Source organism: Raphanus sativus, chromosome 4 (assembly GCF_000801105.2).
Source record: "Raphanus sativus cultivar WK10039 chromosome 4, ASM80110v3, whole genome shotgun sequence".
Taxonomy (NCBI): domain Eukaryota; kingdom Viridiplantae; phylum Streptophyta; class Magnoliopsida; order Brassicales; family Brassicaceae; genus Raphanus; species Raphanus sativus.
The window spans coordinates 23,479,586-23,502,089 of NC_079514.1; the positions used below are offsets into that span (position 1 = coordinate 23,479,586).

Sequence of the window (22,504 nt, forward strand, 5' to 3'; positions counted from 1 at the left end):
ATGCTCTTAGATAGGGCGAGTTTGTGATGTAGTTCGGTAGGAACTGCTGCCGGCTTTGCACCTAGTAACCCACACTCGGTAATTATATCGAGCGCATACTTCCTCTAAGAAACAAATATCCATTCTGGTCCTCTAGCAATCTCTAAGCCCAAAAAATATTTCAGTTTTCCCAAGTCTTTCATCTTGAAGCACCGATGCAAATAATCCTTGAACCGTTGAACAGTAGCAGCATCATTCCCAGCAATAATAAAATCATCAACATAAACCAATATATGTAGACAGATATCCCGTTCAGTGAACAAGAACAGAGAGTATTCCTCGTAACTTTAAACAAAACCGAATGATTTGAGAGCTTTACTAAGTTTAGCAAACCAGCAGCGAGGAGACTGTTTAAGGCCATATAAAGACTTCCTCAGCCAACAAACCTTAGTTGGATCATCCGTTTTGAAACCAGGAGGGAGGTCCATATATATTTCTTCCTCAAGATCTCCGTGTAGAAACGCGTTATGAACATCCATCTGATGAATTTCCCATCTTTTAGAAGCTGCAACTTTGAAGATAAATCGGACAGTATTCATCTTTACGACAGGAGCAAAGGTATCTTTGTAATCGAGACCCTCCTTCTGTCTATTCCCACGAGCTACCAAACGAGCTTTAGGGCGTTCAAGAGTTCCATCGGCGTTATATTTATTAGTATAAATCCAGCCGCATCCAATAGTTTTCTTTCCAGGCGGCAGAGAAGTAATATCCCAAGTATGATTTTCTTCTAAAGCTGTTATCTCTGATTTCATAGCACCATTAAACCTCGGATCATTGACTGCTTCTTTGTAATTATTGGGAACAAATCGGTAGTTATCTTTGCTAGGAACACCTGATGGTTAGCGGTAAAAGCAGCAGTAGAGGAGTAATCAGAAATAGGGTACAATGACGTACCTGAGACCGTTGTCGGAGGACTCTGTTGTGGAGTGTTGTGAACGTGAGAGGGGTTTGTAGTCGCAGAATGAGTTAGAAAATTCTTCAATAGAACTGATGGTTGCTTAGTCCGATGACCACGGCCAAGAAGATCAAGAAGACCAGGAGACGAAGCTGGCTTAGACGGATCACGGGACTGTGACGGTGATGTAGAAGGTGACATTGGTGATGTCGGGGCCGGTGTTTCAGTAGGCGTAGGTGAAACCAAAACTGCAGGAGGCTGATTCTCCGTAGAACTTTCAGGTGGCGTAGAGGGAGCATCAGAAGGTGTGATAGGAGTTGGTATGGACTCCGACGAAGTAGAAGTAGAAGGACCTGCGACAGGGATCGAGGTCGTTGGCGGTGTTGGTATCTCAAAGTTTATTAACCAGTCATCTATAGGAAGATTCATATCGAAGGTAGGCAGTGTCACAGGAGCGGAGTCTGGTATTCCTGGAAACTGATCCTCGAAAAACACCACATCACGACTAATAATAAACTCATTAGTTTCTAAATCATATAGGCGCCAAGCTTTCTTGCCAAAGGGGTAACCCACAAACAAGCACTTGCGACTTCTTGTAGCAAATTTATCTCTGTCTCTAGGTCGTTGATGAGCATAGCAGAGACATCCGAATACTCTTAATTGTTCGAAGATAGGTGGACGACCATGAAGGATTTCATATGGTGTTTTGCCATTAAGAACATTTGTCGATGTCCTATTAATAAGATGAGCTGCAGCCAAAATACTTTCTCCCTAGAATTCAATGGGTAAACGAGATTGAAACAGACAAGCTCGAGCCACATTCAATATGTGTCTATATTTTCTTTCCACTATGCCGTTTTGTTGAGGTGTATAGGTGCAGGACGTCTGATGAATGATACCAGTTTCACGAAAAGAGGATGATAGGGTCATGAATTTGGTTCCATTATCTGTCCAAACTGGCGTTCACACATGGCACATAAATTACGTAGGAGGGATGCAACTTCAGATTTTTCGAGCATTAAATATGTCCATACTGCTCTTGAGTAATCATCTACTATGGTAAGGAAGTATACAGCTCCACAAGAGGATGGTGTTCTATAAGGTCCCCAAACATCGCAATGAATCAATGCAAAAGGAAAATCAGCTTTATTAAAACTATCTGGAAACACTTGGCGAGTTTGTTTTGCCTTAAAACAAATATCACACTGAGGATCACTGAAATCTATATTAAAATTATTAATCACTGGTAAAGAAGATAAAGCCTTGTAGGATGGGTGACCAAGCCGTCGATGCCACAGAGTTGAAGGAGAAGATTTTGTTTTAGAAGCTCCATGAATCCGTCCGACTTTGACCCCAGTAAAGTAGTAAACCCCCTCACGTTCTTCACCTGCTCTAATCAGAGTCCTCGAAAAACGGTCCTGTAAAACACACAAGGTGTCAGTAAATATTGCTATACATCCAGTTTGCTTTAGTAATTTGGAAACTGAGATGAGAGTGCAATGGAAATCAGGAACAAATAGGACATCATGAAGCATGTATTCTTTGCTTAGGCGCAAAGTGCTTTGCTTTATGGCCTGAGTGTCGCGACCATTAGGGAATGTCATAGACATCGTGTAGTAAAGAAAGATCACCCGTCATATGGTGTGATGCTCCTGTATCAATAATAACGTCAGTAAGCATTGTTTTACCCGAAAGACGTTCCGAAGATAGATTGCTCTGTTGGTTTTGGAGGAGAGAGATCAAAGATGCAATTTGTTCTGAATTGATTTGAGAAGTGCTTTTAGTGTTGCTATGTGTCGCATTAGCTCTCCCACGACCTCGTCCACGATTGTTGTTGGAGCGACCACCACGTCCTCCTCGATACGAAGATGAACTGTTGTTGCGTTGTTGTTGTTCGATATACCAGTCAGGGAAGCCATGAACCAGGAAGCACTCTGATTTTTTGTGGCCTGTCCTGCCACAATGGGTACATGTTCGTGAGGGATCCCTTGGTCGTGGTGTTGTGGTATCCATCGTGGTGACAGCTGACTCTGTTTTAACAGAGAATCCCAAAGCCTCAGAGCTTTGCTCCTTCGATCGAGTAGATGCCATGTTCTGTTCTTCGAGGATTACTCGTGAATAGACAAGGTTAAGATCTGGTAATGTATCTTCATCAGTAATACGAGACCGTATGGCCGAGAATCTCGATGACTGAGTCATCCAACCCGAACAGAAATTTAGGAACCTTCGCATCTTCTCTTTCTTTCTCGATATCGGCTGCAGCAGCGCATGTGCACGATCGCGTAGTCTTCATATTCTGCAACTACTCCCAGAGTTTTGATAGACGACCATAGTATTCAAGGACTGTTTGTCCGTTTTGTTTACAATTCGAAATCTCGTCTTGTAGCTGGTGTAGACGAGTTCCGTTTTTAACAGAGAAGCGGAAGCGTAGAGATTCCCAAAGCTTATGTGCTTCAGGAACATGAGTCACTGTTGATTGGAGTTTTGAATCAATCGACGTACGTATCCATCCAACAATCATGGAATTTTCGGCAAGCCATCGTGATAGATCCGGTTCCCTTTCAGGTTTTGAAATCGTTCCCTCTATAAAACCTGTTTTCTGCTTTGCTTGCAGCGAGTTGCGTAGTTCGGTGGCCCATTCATTGTAGTTCTCTTGAGTAAGTAACACCGACGTTATGAGAGCTCCTGGATTGGCTGATGGATGAAGGTAGTATGGTGATAATGTAGCATCCTGCGGAGGGTTAAGGGCCAACGCGTTTTCATCCGCCATGATGGTTGATGAACCGTAAAAGTAGTAGAAGTAGTAGTAGAATTAAGAAGAAGAAGAAATATCAACAATATTGATCAAGAAAAAAAAATTAGGTCAAGAGATCTATGCTCTGATATCATAAAATATTATGCCAAAGTTGTCTTTATTCATTCCCAAATGTGGGTATTTATACAACAAAAATAACAAGGAATAAGAAAAGTTATAGAATAGGAATATGTGATAAACTTAAGCCCCATGTAACTCCAAATATGTCGGTATCTATCATTATCTCTTTAGCGGTGGTGATTGTGGCCTTGGCGGCGGTGGTGAGTAGAAACGAGCTGGTGGACTCTTTGATCGCCGCACTCGTGCCAGCTCCCTTCTCACTCCTATTTAATTTTTTATTAAGGAAATTAAATTAAAATGTTATGTTGTGTTGTGTTGTGTTTTAGTTTGATATCAGGTGTTTTGTCAGTATATGCAAATATAATCATCTTACAAATATTTGTTATTATATGTATTATCCATTAAAAATCCATTACAACTCAAACTTTATTATCTTCAACTAAAACATACAAAACTATTAAAAAAATTCACAGTCTGCTAGAGCTTTGTTCATATAGTGAGTCGAGATTATTTAATCAAATCAAATATTCTCGAAATGAACTAACACTTATCGAACATGTTAAAAAAGAAACATCATGATCTGTAAAATTTGTATGAGTTTGAGAATTTTGAAGTGATTATGTGGACACTGTATCATGTGTTTTGGTCACTAGAACATTATACATTACTGATGTCAATTTTAGTATTATATGTAAAAAAATATATAATATAATTTCTGCAATTTAATACATGTATATGATAAAAAATATATATATATCTTTATAATAATAATCTTTTAAAAGATAAATTTTTATAAATATTAATTTAATAAAAATTATTTTATATTATCATTATCCCAAATATAACTTATTTTACTGTTATCCAAAATCAATAAAAACAGAAAAATAAATAATTGATAAATGAGATTAATATTAATTAATAATAATATAAACCACTCAAAAAAGCGTCCACAAACGACAAATCGTTTTGCAAATAATAGTATCGATAAATTAACTGAAAAACATATGATTTTAAAACACCTTATTATATATAATATCAAAACCTTTTTTAACAATAATAATATGGAACTATGAGATATAAATCCGGTTTTCATAATTTAGAAAAATAATAATTAAGAGGCCATGGATAAAACAAAAGTAAGTCACAATCAGAACGAAAAAATCATAAAATGAACCAAGTAGAGAACACTATCAAACTTAAAACACTTCCAACCTCACTTCATATTTTACTACATAGAATAGAAAATAGAGTAACAAAAAAGTATCATTCTATAATAGAAAGTTTTTATTTTTTATCATTATTCCATTTCTCTATTTTGAAGTATAAAATTAGGTTGAAAATGCCCCCCTTAAGCAACCATATTACCTGTAAAATCTCTAAATGGACTGGCAATATGATCAGAATAATAAATAAATGGTTTTATCTCGTAATGGTTAAATCCACGTTAATTCAAATAAAAATCAAATAATGCAACTTAAAAGAAGATAATAAACATGATTTTGCTACAAAATCAGAAAAAATATATTAGAACATAAGGAAATAATATTCTTTATCCACACACATAACAAAATTTTTCATTCATAAATTTTATCTGAATTCTTGTAAAAAGTTATGAAGGCCTCTTCAAAACAAATTCTTGTAAAAAGTCATCAATAAAAAGGTTGTTTACACTCTTTTCTCTTGATCTTCGCTTTGATTTTATTCGTCTACATCTTAATTTCGATAAAATCTCAAATATTTGTTTAAACGACCACTCTATTTGTCAAAAAAAAATCTTCAAAATGGAATTTGATTTTTCTTCGAAATTTTGTTTTTCATGTGCCTATAGATGTTTCTGTCCTAGATGTTATTTTTACTTTCAAATTTTACTAGTCTAGTCTTTTTATAAATTGTATATATTAATGAATAAAATGTCCAATTAATAGTAAAATAACAATTAATGTATAACAAATTTGACTTTAATTGATAATTTAGGATTCTGTTTTTGTTTTAATTTAAGTGATATTTTTTTTATGTAAAATTTTAATGTTATTTCGTGTTTTAGACATTTGCAGTCTATAATGTGATTTATTATTGATTAGATGAACTTGCAATATTTTAATAAAAAGTGACAAAATAAATAAAAATGTAAAAAACCTTAAATTCAACTAAACTGAAACAGAATGAGTATGTAAATCAATTCAACCAACATGACTCAACCATTATGCGATTTTTATGTTTTTAGTAATACATGTGATAAGACTATTTAATGAACTTTTCCATCAAAAGTTCAAAACGCAATCGCCAAGCTTATATATTTTGTTTTAAAAGGAATATACTGTAAAACCACTAACCAGTGATTGACAGTGGTTCATGGTGCGAAGGAAGAACAGACTCGGTGTGGCAAAGAAGAAACACAATGAATACGAGAACCAATTTTGAAGAAGAAGTCGCGTTTCTCATCTCTTCTCTTCTTTTAACTTTGAGATTCAAGACTTCCCTTCCATGGAAACCTTCGACATTATATATATATATGGAAGGGAACACGATCCTTCCAAGAAAGTAAATTCAATTTTAAATTATAATATAAAACTTTTGACCAAAAAACAAATTATAATATAAAATTACATTTTTATTTGCGGTCTAAAAGCGCAGAATAATCTGTGATGAAAAATTCCATTAAAAATGTTATAAACTTTTTGTTAATTTGAAAGGAAATTTTCTATTTATAACATTTTTACATTTAAATTAACGTTTTTATATTTAACCTAGACCAGCAGTAAAATTCAGTAATCCGATATGTAATAAGGTTTGGATTTTAAAAAATATTGTTTATTTAAAAATCTGTTAGAAATCTGAAAAAATTGCTAAAATCTACGGCTAATATATCGAACGGATGAGTAACCAATATATAATCCAATTTAAAATTGTTATTTTTAAAGTTTAAAATTTAATTTAAATGTTTACCTTCAATATTTAAATACTTATTAATTTCAATCTTATTGTATTTTTATTATATGTCTCCAAATTTCTACAAAAATTGTTTAAATTATGTTTTTATATATTTTATGTGAAATGGGAATAAATAAAAAATATATTTTAAATTTTTACTATTTTTAAAACATGTTTTTTTGTTTGTTTTAGTTTTCATATTATAACTATATATCAAATTAATTTAAGCTTTTGATTAGAAAACATGGAATTTATATATTTTATATTATTATGTTTTTGATTAAACTATATTATAATGGCAGAATAATTATAGGGCGATGTATATCATTTTTGTTCAATATGTCATTGTTATAAAATAAAGTGTATAAATATTTTTTTTTGTAACTAAGTGTATAAATATATTTGACAACAAATAAGCGTCGGTTCACCGTGAATTGTAGGATTAATTTATGTGATACAATGTATAATAGAAGAATAAAATATATCACACAAAAAATTAATGAATCGATATTTGATGGTCATAATACTACGGAGTATTTAGTGTAGAATATAACTATACCAAGTCAGATTTTTTTTTTTACAACTACAATTTTTGCTATTAGGTAAAATTATCCCGATGGAATATTCAAGGGGACCTGGTAGCGATTAGTATGCTTTATTATTAACTGATTTTGATTTTTAATCTACATAATCTTCAAGTAGGGATGTTTAATCCGGATATCGGTTTCGGTTCGGTTTGATTTTTTTGGTTTTTTGGGATTTCGGTTAGTAAAATATAACTACCATTCTGAATTTATATTTATTTTGGTTCAGTTTAGTTTATATACCGTCGGTTTTTCGTTTTTTGGTTTGTTCGATTTTATACAAAAAACATAATTATTTCGTTTGAAACTATATTATATGAATTTTAGAGTTAAGTTGTCAACGCATTCATTTATTAAAAAAAAATTTTATGTTCAAATAAAAGAACATAAAAAATAAAAACACTTCAACCATCAAATAAAATAATCAAATATGAAATTAAAATCAAATCTCAAAAAATTTCTAAATAAAAATAAAAAATAAAAACAGAAGCATGAAAGAAAATATTTTCCAATCTTCCATATTTAGTGTCATCAAAGTTATATTTCCTCGATTGAACACGAAACTCTGTTCGTTTATAGATAATAAAGAGGTTGTGAAAAAATTCTATTAATTGTTGTATATCAAATTTATAACATTCACTTCAATTTAGTCAATACTAAAATAAATAAAAAGGTTAAAAAAGACTAAGAAAACAATAATATTTGGTTACGATGAATTGTTATTTAATTATGTTACCAATTAGGGTTTTTATTACTATAAAAAGAATATGGTAATAGTTATTAGCAAAAGTTAATTTATATAACAAATAGATTTTCATGCTTCATTATAAAATATATACATATTTACAATTTAATCGGTTTTTTTGGTTTGTTCGGTTTAAACCAAACGATTAAACCAGTTCTTACGGTTTTTACAAAATAATATCCATTCGATTTATATGGTTTTTTTGGTTTGTTCGGTTTAATCGTTTGGGACGGTTCGGTTTTACCGTATTAACAGTCGTATTTTCAAGAGATATACAATTTTTATCTACCATTAAAAAAAAATTTTGTCAAAATTTTCATTAAAAGCCAATAGACTAATATTGATACAAATGGATCAAAGCTAAACTCTTACAAAATTAGCCCAAATTAAATCCAACATTTAAAGATTAGAGATAAGGATGTCTTTAGACATCACATCTGTACTCCACGTGCCTTCTGCTGAGTAAAGATAGGGATTACATGTTACACAAAGGGATAGTGCTGCTTCTTTACCGGATCCGCATCCGCAATAAGAATGAAACTTTCGGTGGTGGATAGAAACGATTTACCCAGCAAACCATTAAAAAGTCTTATTAGGTCCATTTTATTAATTGCATAATATAATATAATAATCAATCATAATATTAATAATAAATCAATTTTATCTATAAATTTGAATTTTATTTTTTATTACAATGAAAGCTGTTGAAAAATATCTAACAAAATCCTACTAATTTTTTTTATCTTTTTAATTAAATAATGCATTGATTAATTGTGTTATTAAGTAATATAATATTATGATAAATTTGTATTAATTAAATTTTACTATAAACCAAAAAATATTTCTATTTTATAAATTTATAATTATAGTCTATATTATATTCAAATAGAAGATTATATAATCTAAATATGATAAAATTATATTACATTGTTAAATTAACCAATTTTGTTTTTTAAAATTACCTTCATTTAACTAAATTATTATTTACCATTAAAATGAGTTAAAATTTGTTAACCATGTCAAATTTTATATAAATAAATTTAGTAACATATGTTAACATTTTATTTCTACAGCTATATATTTTCAAAAATCATACATAGAAGAATGATTTTTATTTGATTATTTCAAATTATGAAAACTGTAAAATGAAATAACAGATAATAAAAAGATAAAATGTATTAAAAGATCTCTATACTAATAAAGTAATAAAAAACCTAAACATAGATTAAAACGAATCATACAATACATAACAATAAGATATAAATCATAAATTTAAAATTTTATGAAAATATCAAAGTTAACCATTTATAAAATGCAAAAATATACGTGCACGAATGTGCGGGTTAAACTCTAGTTTAATAAATAAAATATGTATTAGGTCCACATAGAGATTTGTTACTTTACACTATATTTATGAGTAAATTGTAATCGAAAGAATATATTCTCCTGTTCGGAATCGCGCTAGGCGCTATCCGTGCGGCTACCCCAGACCTAGCGAGTTATTGAAAAATCGGGATAAACTCGGATATACGCGGAGCCTAGTTTTTAGTAAAATATTAGTTTTAAATAAAATCTTAGTTTTAAATATATACAAGATTCATGAAATACCAAGTTAGATCATTTTTTTTGGAACATACCAAGTTAGATCACATATCACAATTGTTGTTTCTTCAATCACATCTAATACAAAAAAAATATAATAATCCACTCACAAAATCACTAAAACATAGATATAGTTTGATCATGAAAAAAAACAAGAGTATTAAATATTGTATCTGCTAATCCAATTCTTCTTTAATGATTGGCCAAGTAAATATCTTGATCTTGTAGGTTTAATAAATGTGTTATAGAAGTTAGAGCTTGGTATATAAGAACCTGAAATGAAAAAGACAAAGAACGAGTAGATTTTTTTTTTCCTCTAGAATTATATTATTATTAAAGGAACTTGGCCCAACCGGACCAAGCCCAAAACGAGAACACAAGACCCTGAAGGCCCGATTACATCAAAGCCCGACATAAAGGGCACATTGAAAGGGCCTGAAGCCCAACCCGAAACCCACGCGGCAAACCAAGCCACGTATCTAAGATTAAACCGACAAAGACCGTCGGTTTTCGCCACGAAACCGGAACACGTGTAGGACCCTCAACCAAACGAGAGGACACGTGTCCCACCAATCTTCCCCATTCTTCCCCGGTGAGAGCGCCGAAGCTAACCGTCGGAGAGACACCATCGGGAAACCGGCTCGCAATCACCAACCACTTCAAGACGCACGCTATAGCCTTCTTCGTTCCGAACATAGAAGAGCTTCAATCGACTGATCGAGATCTCATCCCATGCTCTAATTCACAAGCACAAAGAGAGAAGAAGCTTCAGCCGCGTCAACAACACCATCCATCGGAGAGCTTCACCCGTACTACTACGAGATCTCACCGATACACCAACACCGATTCCAAATCGGAACCACCTTCCAAAAAGCCATCTGCCACCGCCTTCAAAGATAAGACGACGGCTCTGTTCTTTCTAAGCCGGCGGCATGGAACTTGGAATCTCCACCCCCGGAGTCAAAGCCGGCGACGAGAGCTATGATAGCTTCTCACTCCCGGAGTCAAAAAAAAACCTATCGATCTCCCACACCCTCAAAACTATCTCAAACCTCACAAGAGAGGAAGAGGAATCGAGAGAGATTTCTCTCTCTAGGAGAGGATGAGAGAGACCGCTTTTGACAAAGAACGAGTAGATAACTCTAACAGACAACATAAAATTCACAAGATAAACAAATAGACGTGAGATAATGTTTTTATACCTTAATTGGGCCTTGTAGCGAAATGTTTATGGGCCCACCGTTTTGCTTATTACGCGGACGCGTAATCAATTTCTACGCCAACTCGGGGACAAAAGCGTGTATAACGACGTCGAGTTGACCTTATTCGCCACGATCACCACCCGAATCACGTAAACGCGGACGATTACGCGGCTAAGCGCCCGAGTTTTCAACAGGGATATATTCTAATATTTCTTTGATTGAAACTTGTCCGTGGTGTGAACGAAGACCAGATTCAGTATGGCTAGGAAGAAAACATATATTTTTCATTTTATAAAGATATTTTTTATTTTTATATACCTTTTAAAAAATTTAAAAAATAGAGTTAAAATATATTTAAACTTTTATTAATTATATTTATTAAAATAATAATTTTTGAGATAAATAAAATTATTTATAAGATTAACGTAGTTTGAAATAGATATTAAGATGAAAATAATTATAAGTTCATTGAATGAAATTATTTTGTTTTCTGTCTCTCCTTTCTCTTTATATTGGAGATTCAAGACTTCCGTTTACATATAAATGGAAAAGAGAACGTTCCAGTTTGGAACGCGTAATCATTAAACCATTTTTTTGAGAAATAATCACTAAACCATTTCTCGACAATTACAATATAACTACATATTAAAAATTGAACAATATTTAGGTTCACCCCTGAGGTGAACTTATGAATTCACCTCTTTCCTTATTTCAATCATATTACCATAAATATTAATATCACATAAATAAATAAATTATAAATTACAAATAAAATAAACTTTAAATCATAAACTCTAAATTCGAATCCTAAAACCAAATCTTAGATCTTAAATTTTAAACCCTAAACCCTGAACCCAAACCTATACCTTAAACCCAAACTATATACCCTAAATCCTAAATCTAAATTTAAATCCTAGACCTTAAACTCAAACCATAAACTCTAAACCCAAACTCCAAACTCTAAACCCTAAACCCAAACTCTAAAACCTAAATCCTAAACCTTCAACCCAAACTGTAAACCATAAACCCGAACTCTATACCCTAAAATATATTTGAAAATACATTTGATGATCATTAACCCAAAGATATTTGAATTCATAAGTTCACCTCAGGGGTGAACCTAAGTATTGTTCTTTAGTTAACCATAAATCATGCATTGTCATGCGATTAATTATACAGTTAGGGTTTAGAGTTTTGATTTAGGGTTTATGGTTTGAGTTTAGGATCTAGAATTTAAATTTAGATTTAAGATTTATGGTATATAATTTGGGTTTAAGGTATAGGTTTGGGTTTAGGGTTTAGGGTTTAGGGTTTAAAATTTAAGATCTAAGATTTGGGTTTAGGGTTCGAATTTAGAATTTTTGATTTAAAGTTTATTCTTTTGTAATTTATAATTTATTTATTTATGTGACATTAATATTTATGGTAATATGATTGAAATAAGGAAATAGGTGAATTCATAAGTTCACCTCAGGGATGAACCTAAGTATTGTTCTTAAAAGTTCTAATGATTTGTCGAAAAAGTCCATTTGTCTAACTCCAAATATTTTTAATGATTTGTCGAAAAAGTTCTAAATTTAGACTTTGAAAAGTCCAAAAAGTAGGCTACTAGACGACTGAAATCACTCAGACGGTTCAGTAGTTTTGAAAACAAAAACTATCCTAAAATGGTTTGACTAGAGAAAGAATAAACATAAACTATAGGTAAAAAGATTTATTAGGGTATCAAATGATAAATTGTCTACCATTAAGTTTATTTGTTTTGATATATCTTAGATTATTAGAGAAAAACTATTTACAGCGGTGAAAGTTATCAAGATAAAAAAGAAGAGAAATTAGCTTTATTGGTGTAATCACAGTCTTCACAGTTCATAACAATTGCTACAATACTATATCAGAACACCGGATAATTTTAAATTCTCATAACCCAAATCAAAGTTTCAGATTCCAGTTGTATTGGTGTTAGACTTTGTTTACTTCCATAAGTAGTACCCATGTACTTCTTCTTTATTGTAAAACTATTATTGTCCTTTGACTAAATTTTAGTCTTTCTATATTTCACCCACATGACAAAACCACATGTCATGATGTAGCTTAAACTACCCTAGAATTGGTTTAAAAAAAATTGGGTTCAAACTGAATTTTAGCAAATATTAGAAGAGTCAATAAGCTAGTTTAATTTTACAATATTTTGTTATTTTTTCTTGCAAAAATACAACCAAAGTTTTGAGTTCTAAAAAAATCATAGGGGTCAGTTGACCCCCCTCCCTTCAATGTACTTCCGCCACTGCCCTAAAACAAACTATCTCAAATAAATATCAAATCTACAGAAAGCATGGACACACAATACACTATAGGAAATCAAGATTAACCTAGACAAGTAATAATATTAGCAATAAATCGGTTTTAAGATAATATGAGAAATAAACTAGACTTAGGGTTTCATTTAGGCCATTAGAACTATAATCTTTAAATGCTAAGGGTATGATAAAAGTACTGATGTAGAACTTGAATTCAGTTGTAAGATATCCATTTCTCACAGCGAGTCTAATCAGATATCTAAATCCTATATTCCAGCTCTCGCATGAAAAGAAGGAAGAGTGTCGACTGATACTACAAAATATCGATCTTTACTTCTTTAGACAAGCATTAACACTCATATCTATCCTTTAATGTAATTCATTTAGTTTATCTTTCTCTCTTGGTTTTATATGTGTAAGTAGTTTAATTGTTATATTTAAGGTTTTTCTAGGGTTTTGATGAACTTGTAAAATATAGAATTGCTAGGGTGATTTAGTTGGATCCTTCACATAATTGATCTTATTGCTTGCGTTCTAGAGTAACTAACTAGAAACTTTATAATAGTATAATTGGCCCAAGAGAGAATAGCCAATTATCTGAAATATATTTTGCTAATATAGGCTGTTAGGCGCATGCGAGAGCTTGTTTAAATAACTCAGCAAACTAATCGCTGAGACTTGATCTTCTATCCAAAAGCTTCAAAGAAGGAATAAAGCTCTAGGAATGTGTGTTCTTGCTTAAACAATGGCTTAAAATCTATAAATACTAAGAATAAAGTTGGCGAGGGGTAATCTTGTAATATGTCGAAACTTCTCGGCTGAACTTGATCATGAAATAGAGTCGGTCTGCCTACTCAAGTCGGTCCGCCTACTCACGTCGGTGTCAAGCGACACCAAGGAAATGGTGTCGATCGACACACCTTCTAAATCTCGTCTTTGACTTCTGAATTCTTGAACAACTACGAGTTTCCTCATCCTTATGCTCTAAATGGCCATTTCTTCCAAACACACCTAAACCTGAAAAGACTTTAAAATAGACTTCAAACACATATAATGGACTCTAAATAGGATTTATAATATGGCTAATTAATAGGACTTATCATTTCCTTACCCTCAAGCAAAATATAGAATAGTTATGTGAAAGAGATATGAAAACGCAGGGATTCACATATCTTTAAAACTATTACTATCACCTCTGCATTGTTGCAACCCACATCAAATCAGTACCAACTTTAGATGCACTTCCATTTACTTAGCCTCATCTTAGCAACCATACCATCCAGCCCACAGCTCAACTGATGCCGTCTGGCATGCCTCTTTACTGACCTCATTTCTGCAATAAAGGTGCAAGATTATTCTTGGAAGTATTGGTCACTCAAAACATGGACTCTTACTAAAGCAATTATCTGATCACACATGTAATCTTCTCTGATCCCTTTCCTCTTTCGTCTCTCTTCTCTCTTCTCTTCTCTAATTTTTTTTATACTCTTTTTCTCTTTTTTTTTTATATTTATTTTCTTTCTTTTTAGTCCTGCAAAATGTTGGCGAATAATGGGGCTATATAAAAAATTTCTTCCCTTGTTACCAGCTTTGTGTGATCATTCCACTGAAGCAAAATATTGGGGTCGCTGGAAATTTTCCTATACCAGGGGTTTTACCACTTTTACACCATGGTATAAGTACTATATAAAGTCTATTATAGGTGTTTGGAGTCTGTTTCTGAGTCTTTTCAGGTTAAGGTACATTTTGGGATACTTTGGAGATTCCAAAGCTTTTTGAGGTGCAGGACTACGCAGACGTGTCAGAAGTTTATCTATGGATATAAGCTTTACCACGGTGCGGTTGAGCCCATATTTTGACACACAATATAGCTTCGAGTTAGTGTTGAAATTCCACCAATCTAGGTCAATCAGGATCCTAGAGAAAAAAATTATGATCGTTTTACTGAATAGTGGTATGTCTGACTCGCGAGAGGAAGCTGTCGAGAATCAACTAGTGTTGACTGACACCAAGGATGTGGCGGTTTGGTGACAGCCGACTCTCCTCCAAATCAGCAAACCAACATATTTTAATTAAATTTCAAGAATTGCAAGTTTGCCCCAAAATTTCTCTTATTTACAGAAGACCCAGAACATGTCTAAACCCTATATGTATTTGCTTTCTAAGCCATTGTGAAGGTTATTCTTTTAACCTTAGTTTTAGTATGTAGAGAAGAGAAGAACTTCTTCAGTTGTTTTTGAACTTCTTTAGTTTTAATAGATGTTTGATATTCTTTCTATGATTATGCTTTTATCTATCATGTTGAAGTAGATCATCTATTCGTTTTAATGATTTTCTAAGGTTTTGATAAACTTTTGAAATATAGAATTGCTAAGATGATTTATTGACTCCTTCACTTAACTGATCTAATACTTGTATTCTAGAGTAGCTAACTAGAACCATAAACTTAGGATAATTGACAACTGCGAGAGTGGGTTCAACTCCTGATAATAATTATGCTGAGCTATAAAGCGCATGTGAGAGCTGGTTTAATTAACTTAGTGATCAAATCCATTTGCACCGTTAATGCTTGTCTAAAGAACTAACGATCAACATTATGTAGTATCGATTGACACTCATTCCTTATTTGTACGCGAGAACTAGAATATAGGATTTATAAGTCGTATTAGACTCGCAGAAAGTGCTGCATATCTTACTTACTGAATTCGAATTCTAGGAACAAACCCTTAGCATCTATAAATTTGAGTTCTGATAACGTGAATGAAATCCTAAATCTAGCGCCCTTATTCTATCATCTACAACTCCTCTATTTAATATGTTGCTTTAATTATCGCTTTCTATTGTTTAACCTAGCTAAATCTGAAACTCAAGTCTACTGTGTGAAAATAGAGTCTCTATGGACTCGATCCCTTAGTGTTGCAATCGATTTGTATTTGAGAGAGTTGTTCTAGGGTAATTTGAGCACATTACCGTCTAAATCTTAAGAAATCATATCAATTTTTTCTTTCTTAGATGCCGAAGAGAGGTGAAAAAGGAACCAAAAATACACATACTTTTATCTTCCAGACTTACAAGAGGAATCCGATCCAATGTATAGCAAGCCCCAAAACAAGCGAATGATGTTGATTAAGGTTGAAAGTCAGCTTTGGTTCCTTCAGACTCTCTCAGCAAGCGTGGATATTACTAGCAGGTGGATCAATTTTGGTGTTTCCAATAAGTACACCCTGCAGTAAGTAAATCTAAGAATTATGCTAGAGATTGGTTAGATATTTAGTAAAATTAAAAAAAAGTTCATCATCCCCTTTGTGACTCTATAAATGGACTCAAAACACATAAATGACACTCAAAGCAAAGCAAAATATCAGTAACTACCTCTCAAAGACTTAAACAACACTGTCTCCAAGGTTATACGGTCTAAGATTGGTGAAATAAATAAATAAAATGTAAAAATTTAATAAGGAAATTGAGTTTTACTGTCGCCTGATAAGAGTGTCGATTGACACAGTTAAGTGGCGATCGATACATGTGATACTCCATCGATCAACACTGATGAGATGTCAGTCGATGCTTGTTCGGAACTCTTCTTCATCGATTTTTTATCTGGTTAAATAAACACACAAAACCAGTAATAAATGAAAATAAAACATAGTTTAAAAATTACTCCCATTCAAAGCTTGTTTGTAATCTTTAGCTTGACGTTTTGGAGGTTTTGAGCTAGTATAGAGGTAAATGAGTACTTGTTAGGATACAAGTCTCAACATCTTCTTTGCTAATCTCAAAGCAGGTGTCCGCTAAGCTTTTTTTTGGTTTTTCTCTTCTGGTTTTGTGTTCTTGCTGTCTCTGAATAATATCACTAGTGGAATCCACTTTCAACTCCAGTTCTTCCATACATTTTCTCAACCATCCAATATTGTTTCTCAGATGGTAACAAATTGCATCTAGGCTTCTACATAAATCATCAAACATCCTTTCATGAGCTGTAACAATATCATCAGTCATGTTTTCAACCTGGTATCTCCTATATGTCTTAGGTTCAGGAGGGTAATAAGGGTCATGATTGTAACACCCCCGAACCGTCCTATGTTGGGATTATAAAAGCTCATGTCCAACTCTATATTATACGATTAGTACGATATTGTCCACTTTGGGCCTAAGAGACAAGCCCTCATGGATTTACTTTTGGTTTCCTACCTAAAAAGGCCTCGTACTATTAGAGGTGGACATCTCTTTATATATTAGACTCACTTTGTCTAATTCTCCAATGTAGGACTTAGTTTGTTATCTCACATCCTAGGCATATGTCGACCACCGGCCAACAATCAAACATGAACATGACCGACAAACCAACTGTTTACCAAAGTTCGGAAGCGCTACATGACGGGCTAGGGACGATCCGGTCAGAGACACAAAATTATTCCGAAAATTAGACCAATTCATCCACTAACACGTCCCGATAAATCCCGGCTTAAGGATTTGCAACCCGTACCCGGATTAAGGCTCACGTCATCGATGCGAGAGCCGAGATATCCGGCTTAAGGCTTTCCAACCCGTACCAAGAGCTAACGCTGTGTTGGTTCGGACTAAACCAATATCATCTTGGACCCGTTAAGTTTTAAATAAATTCTAAGCCTTTTAAGAACATTTGTTATATTTTAGGGATCCCAAACTCAAATAAAACGCAATGGAAAAATAAACATTTAAGAATCAAACCGTAGCACAATGCACTGCAGAACTACTCTGGCGTCCTACGCGTCCAATCCTCTATAACCTGAACTCCTGCAAAAAAGCCAACAAGAGTTGGGTGAGAAACGTAAGGTCACTCAGTGAGCTGGCTACCTCTATCCCAAATCCTAATGTAGCTAGCCCAGAACCCAAAATAAAAATCAATCTAGCCTAAGCGCAATAATTAAGCTTAAGGCTAATTCCTAAACCACACCGACTACGGTATGCTCAACCTCAATCTAATACTAACAACTTGGCCACACGGCCAACTAATCAAACGGATCCTTAATAGTTCTAATAATCAAGACTCAATCTAAGTTAACCCCGTATCTCGGTGCTAGCACTAACTCAAGGGTTCCACACCCTCTACAAAACAATAAATAAGACTAACTCGACACAGTACTCTAACAAGACACAACACAATTCTCTAACTTGGGCCCTGGTGACTTCGTGTTCTTCCTCAACATCGGAAATATCCTATATCCCTACCACAGAGGCCGAAAGAAGGAACTTTCAACCGACTGCAGCCCACAATCCATCGGGTCACCGCTTGACATTACACTGTCGTGTAATAATCAGCCATGACCTCGTTCCTTTGAGTCTTCCCAATCCAGAAAATAAGGGGTTTCCTTGAACCCGCTAGATACTAGGCTGAGGAAACACTGATCACCCCTAAACAAGCCTTGTATGGGCGGGTTACGCACATACTATCGGCAACACACACACTACACACTATCCATAGGAAAGACCTAAGGAAAAGACTCCTACACAAAACTCAACAATACTAAGGAGTCTACAACAATAACTACTAGTACTAGAAGTCCGGCCTATATGTCTTAGGACCCTTGTACACAACACAACACTAGCTAGGAAATCGGCCTATATGGCCAAGATCTCCTGAACAACTCCAACCCTGCACAACAACAACACTACCAGCTACCAAGCAAGCAATCAACCTAATATCTGTAAGGCAAGTCTAATCCATAACTACTCAACCAATAAATAAATAGAGCAAGACATGCATCTCAAACCTATGCCAATTCAGCTAAGCCATAATTTATCATACTATACCAATTTATGCATAAATGTATCCGATCATCCTAGTCCTAGTCAGGTTATTTAACTAATTCTAAATTGCAATATATCTCAGCTTAGTCCAGGGTAAACTGAGTCCGGTTCATAAAGAAAATAACCCTAAGGACTCTATCATGCAACAGCGTGAGCATTCTACTCTATATGCAACTCGATATACCCTAAATTCCAAGTGGAATTCAAACAAACCAATTCACAATGTTTTAGCAGCGTGTCGATCGAAGAGAGCTTAGCCAAAACCCATTGTCAACGTCTTGATTGGACTGGTATGTACTGACCAGGACTCGGAAAGAACCTCCTCTAACTGTTGGATAGTATTTCAGAACTTCTGCGCAGAATAACTGATCTCGAAAATGCTCTAAAACTCTCAAAATAGCTCGGAACCTCTTTTTTTTCTTTTTCTACTTCTCTCTCTCTCTCTCTCTCTCTCTCTCTCTCTCTCTCTCTCTCTCTCTCTCTCTCTCTCTAGCTACGTTTTAAACTTTCTTTGGTGTGTCTGGGATGAATGAAAACGATCAGGGGGTGCTGAGTATATATAGAAGACACTGGCCATTAAGATTACACCATCCAAGCGCCTGTGTGACGTCCCGCATGCTTCCACTCGCGACACACGGGCGTCCACATGGCTGTCAGCATGATTCCTTTACATGCCAGGAGACACCACCACGTCTACATCGCTCTCAGCATGGCTGGAGTGCATGCATCGCGACACACGGGCCTCTGGGTGTCAGCTCGCATTTGCTGCTCGCAGATACTGGGACACCTAGAGCTACGACATGTCAAACAGCATGGAACTGGTTCATTCAGGCCTACACCTCCTCCTCGTGTTGACGCTCAGCTGGTTAGGGGATAGACATCATATCTTGGCCTCATGCGTAGATAACACCTCGAGCTTATCGGTCGATTTGTGCGATTTCAGCTTTTCCAGCATATATTCGATCCGCGATCAATCCCGAATATTTTTCTGCTCCCATTCTGATTCTCTGAATATTTTTAATAAATTCCAAAAGATTCTGAACTTGAAGATAATATTTCCTGAGCCTCCGGCTTCTTTGAAAAAATTCCACAATACTGAAATTAGGGTTTTAGCCCGACTTCGGGTTTTCCTGTTGTGCTTTGATCCCGTCGTGCTTGCTTCCCATCCTGCTTAATTCCCTTCCTGACTCCGACTTATAATGTCTCTGAAATAATATTCCGCTCATACGAAATTTCGCGGAAAACTTCGTGGTTAAGAAACGTCATGATTCTAAAACGTCGAGCTTTTATCCCGTCTTGGTTCCAAAATTTTTATGCTTCCAAAACGTCTGTCTGATCAATCCAACACATTGTCTAACTATAGTCGAGCAGCTTACTCGACTCATAGTTCATCCACGATCAATTCTTCGACCACGTCGTACTTCAAAATTTCCCGATCGACTCTTATCACCCGCGATTCGACCACCAAGTTGATGCTTGACCAATCTTCTATATTCTCTGAACCATGTTGAGTTTTATATGATCAAAACTCAACATTTCTCCTCCTACTTTGATTCCTAAAAGCTCGACTCCAAATTCTAACTTTATCGATCTTGACCGTTTTACCCCTTCGGGAGGATTATTACAATGATAGTCTCTGGACATCTGAAAATATCCTTTATACTTAGGTAAACTAAGCTAACAACCTCCCATAATATCTACCATCTCAAGTATTACTGTCATATTATATTTTGACATATTGATGATTTTTCCATCTGTAGCATGTGTGTTCCCCTATTCATATATGTAAACACCATACTCATCTAGTGCCATTACACAGATCATCCTTCTAGGAGGAGTGGCGCCTTCAAGTTTTAAAGCGTCCAAATTTTGTGGATTCGCAGAGGTGTTGGCCGATGCTGGTTGAGTGTCGATCGACACTTCATCGTCATCTTCATTCTATCGGCTAGAATCAGAATAAACTGCTGCCCCAAATCCTGGGTCATCACCCAACTCAATGTAAGACGTGTGCCTTTTGATCACTCGAGCAAGGTCATAGAAAACATTCTAATCAATGGATGTTAGACAAAACTTATTTGTCTGCATGTCACAAACAGCTCCTAGAGTAGCCATAAAGCCTCTCCCAGTCTATCTGAATATCCATAACATGAAAATTCACTGGAACTATAGAGAAAGTTCCTTTTGAATGTTCCTTCTGAATCCACCTTAGAAAAATCACGCACAAAAGTGAATGAGTCACTGAAGGTTCAATCTAAATATTCAACTAACGAGCCATCATCCTTGGCATAATTCTCAGTGAAGAACATGTATCACACAGTGCATTTGGATAGCTGTGACCAACAAGAGTACAAGGAACTACCCTGGGTCACTTCTCTTTTTCAGTGTAACCAATTTCTTCATCTTGCCTCTGAGCTGATGGAACATGCGCTTGATGTACTCTTCTGTCTATCTGCTCTCTCCCTGCAAAACATCCATAACATGTAGGAGTAGTAAGCCTCATCGAATGGTTCATCTTCAAGGATCCTTAGTACCTTTCTTGTGAAATCACAAGACTCTTTATTAGTAACCTCTCTCCTTAGATGCTTAGGAACCTTAATCTTCTTCCTCTGCCCATTAAGAGCATGTCCCTCCGTAGCCCATTGAATAAAAATAGGCCCTGGTGCATCATACTCTAGTGGACGATGACCAAAATTTGATTGCTGATTGATGTCAATCGTCGATCTCGCTTATGTCTGAGATGGGTTTCGAACAACATATAGCTGGTGTCGATCGATATGCTCGGTAGTTGTACATGTTACGTCATAGGTGCAGACGGGTGTCGATTGACGTATGCATAGTGTTGATCAACACTGGTTGTTTGTCGAGAATCCACAGATTCTGCAGGGGTTGTCGATCGATGCTTATCTTATGGTGTCGAGCCTGCATGCTGCCAAACGACATGGAACTTTCGTCTTGAAAGTCCTCGCCTTGGAACTTCTGATGCTTTCCCACTTGCCAAAAATAATCATCTACGATGTCACTCACGTGGGTGCTTCTATCCAGCCTCTAATTTGCCTTTCATCAATGCTGCATTTCTCCTACAGCTTCATTAGTCTGAACCACCTTAGTTTTCAGCTTCTTCGCATGAATGTTGAGGGCTTCAAACTCACCATTCATGTAAATGTAAATAGCATATATCTTCCCGTTGAACTGCACTGCCAATTTCTGTTGTCCCTCAAGAACCTGATCAGACATTTATTCTAGTTTTCTTTCTGAAGTGCTGGTGCAGGATTCTTATATGAAGAGGCTACATAGTTTATGTTTCCACAAAAGGGTTTTCCGTACTGTGAGCTCTTGTTGTAATACTTTTTTGACCACTGCCATTGAAGTTTCTATTTCCACTTTGATTTCCATATCTTTTATTTTGAATATCAGCACAATTAACATAGTTCACATCTTCCTCACTGGCTATCCACAACCTCGACATCCTTTGCGAAGCTAACTTTTTTCCTGAAAAGTTTATTAACACTGTCCAGTTATTTCCGAGAAGAAAGAACTATAA

General features: G+C 34.9%; 1 long non-coding RNA gene across 1 annotated transcript; it reads right to left on the reverse strand.

Annotated features, from left to right (window-relative positions):
* Positions 1 to 3,792: 3,792 nt before the first annotated feature.
* LOC108814590 (uncharacterized) lies at positions 3,793 to 6,315 on the reverse strand. Its single transcript, XR_008945507.1, has 2 exons — positions 6,143 to 6,315; positions 3,793 to 4,072 (listed from the first exon to the last, which is right to left on the reverse strand). It is a non-coding gene; the product is annotated as an uncharacterized LOC108814590 (long non-coding RNA).
* Positions 6,316 to 22,504: the final 16,189 nt, after the last annotated feature.